Source organism: Pinus tabuliformis, chromosome 6 (genome assembly GCF_031772625.1).
Source record: "Pinus tabuliformis cultivar Carrire ecotype Pingquan chromosome 6, CPIR1, whole genome shotgun sequence".
Taxonomy (NCBI): Eukaryota; Viridiplantae; Streptophyta; class Pinopsida; order Pinales; family Pinaceae; genus Pinus; species Pinus tabuliformis.
The window spans coordinates 11,210,139-11,213,075 of NC_142292.1; positions in this window are offsets into that span (position 1 = coordinate 11,210,139).

The window sequence follows — 2,937 nt, forward strand, 5'->3', positions numbered from 1 at the left end:
GAAGATCTCTTACCATTTCCTTCTTCTGTAGTAACAACAAATCATTGTAGTTGATATGAAAAAATATCTGATGCCATAGCTCTTCTGTAGTCAAACTCGTAACTGTCAAGGGTTGAGCTGGTGTAGGTCTTACATCCAACTTGTACAGACCTATTGTTCAGATTCCTGTAGCAATTGTCTTCATGCCATCTAGAAGATCTTTAATATAACAGTTATATTTTAAAAATTCAACTTTAAGATCTTGATCTGTGATCATGGATACAAAAATCAAGTTCTTTGTTACACCGGGCACATACATGATATTATGATTTTTTTTTTACATTACCATTAGGTAGAATGACAACAATTTTCTCACACCCTTTGAAATGATGTCTTCTATCATCACCTAGGTAAATCTGTGCTCCTTCGTTGATTTCTTTAAAATCTTTGAACCAATGCTTGTTCCCTGTCATATGTGTTGATGCTCCTGAATCTATATACCAGATGTCTGCATCAACATTTTCATCAAAATCTGCCGTAAACAATCTGAAATTCTGCACGACTTTCATTTGCGAGATGACCTACATGTCATTTATGCTTCTGCTGTTCTTCATGATATTTCTTCTTCTTGCACTCCCTGGAAATATGACCAAGTTTTCTGCAATAAAAACATTTAATTTCAGAGTTGTTTCTATTCAGATGCATACCTTGGGTCTGATTTGGTCTTTTCTGTGAATGTCCTCCATTTTGTTATTGCGGATTTCCTTTCCCTTTGAAGAAGTTCTTCTTCGCCATCAATGCAAGATCAGCACTCTGGGGCTTCAGAGTCGATATTATTTCTTCTTCTTGCATTAGTATTCCTGTCAGCTCTTCAAACTTCGAGATTTTCTCTCTCGCATTTATCCCAGTGATGAACATTTGGTAGTCATCGGTCACACCATTCATGGTAATTGTTACAAGATCTGTATCATCAATTGTATGACCAATGTCTACCAATTTTTTCTTCAGATCTTTGATCCTTGCTATGAAGGCAACAACTGTTTCATTCTCCTCCATCTTCAGGGATAAGATCTTGCTCTTCAGAAACAGAAGACGATTTGTATTCCTGATCTCATACAAATCCTTCAAAATTCCCCAAATTTCACTTGTTGATTTACATTCTCTGATATGTGGTATGATGCAGTCTTTCACTGACATCTTCAGCAGCGTCCTTGCTTTACCCTCACTCTTCTCCCAATATGGGACTTTTGTGGTGATCCAGGTGGATCTTCAGACACCATGGCATGGAAACGCTCGAAAATCAAAGTGTTTGGAATAATGTTGACATAGGACCAAAGCGTATATCTCGTCGTCCTGATCGTGGAGGTATGAACGGTTCGTCAATCCAAGTCCGGATGAAAAAGTTATCGCGAAAAGTGTTTGCCTTAGTTCCTTTGGAGAAGGAGCATTTTCTCATAAAAATGGGTTTTAAGCCTTTATAAAGAAAATCGCAATCGGAGGCAAGCGATGGCTGATATCGGTACTATTCAGGTAGTGATCAACAATATCGGCACTAGTAAATCAATGATGGAATATCGGCGTCGGCGAAACCCAAAGGCCGAGGACTAGAACCTTGGGCCGATTGAGATTGCGATTAGCGATCGTCGATATCGATGATCGGCGTCGTCAGATCCCTTGATATGTAGGGCTATTGGAAGAAGCGATAGCGATATGCGACATGTTCTCAGCCGCCGGATCAGAAAACCGATCAACGGCCAAGATTAAATCGACGATCCCGATACTAAGGGGTGATGCAATTGCGATATAGCGTAGACACGATCGATTTATAGGTCCGATCTTATAAAATTTTAAATCCAAACATTTGGATTTTTCAATGTTTTTCAGTGTTTTTCGGGTTTTTGTATTATCACTGTAAAACGATAAAAAGGCTATTTTTTTAAAGGTTGTTGTGCCCACCGATTGTTCTATACAAATGGCTTCTATTCTTAAGCAACAGACCTCTGGTTTTGAAGCAGCCTTGTCCCAAACGTGTTATAAAACATGATGGGTGACAGAGAGCCGAGGGAAGAAGGGAGAGAGCCTGCATGCCAGAGAGTGCCCGAGAGCCCAAAAGCCTGTGCTAGAGTGCCGAGAGCATGGATGCAAAGAGATGAGAGCGGCGAAAGGTTGCGTAACAGAGGGCGAGAGCGGTGTAACAGAGAGCCCAAAAGGTTGCGTGGAGAGGTTGAGTGGAGATAGGCCCGAGAGCCTAAGTATGCAGAGAAGCATGAAGCCAGAGCAGCGCTTCAAATCCACAGAGCTACAGAGCTACAAAGAAGCATGAAAGCCAGAGAGCGCTTGAAATTCTGGCAGATCGCAGAGCTGCAGTGACATAAGCCAGAGCACTACAGAGCCAGATAGCCACCGAGCTACAGAGCCAAGAGTCCAGAGCAGTTATTCTCTTTGAGATCGATTCTTATTCTTTGATCAATTCTTCTCCTTATGATCGATTCTTCTTGATCGGTGCTGTGAGAATCAACATGTCAGCAAGCTTTAGCACGTTGACAACTATGTTTCAGATGTCCAAATGCTTGTGTGAAGTAGCCATCTTCATATGATCGTCGCCTTGAGATCGATGGTCTGAGTGGTTTCAGCAGTGAGGCATCCACTTCTTTAGATGACCCGTGGTGTGAGGTATATGGTTATTGTCCATGTACTTCTTCTTTTACATTATGCTACATGTATCCTTGATTGATATTGATGCGGGATCTTGTTTATTTCATGTTGTCATGATTCCTTGCTTCAAGTTATGCGGAATCTTTTATATGATGTACTTGTTGTCATAACTCATCATGTTATGCTTTGAGATTCCTTGTTGTATGTTGCTGGGATACTCTTGTTGTCGTCATGCATGTGTTTTGCTTTGACATCCCTTTTGTGCCATGTTGACGAGATGCGCACCATGCATGTTTTTGTATC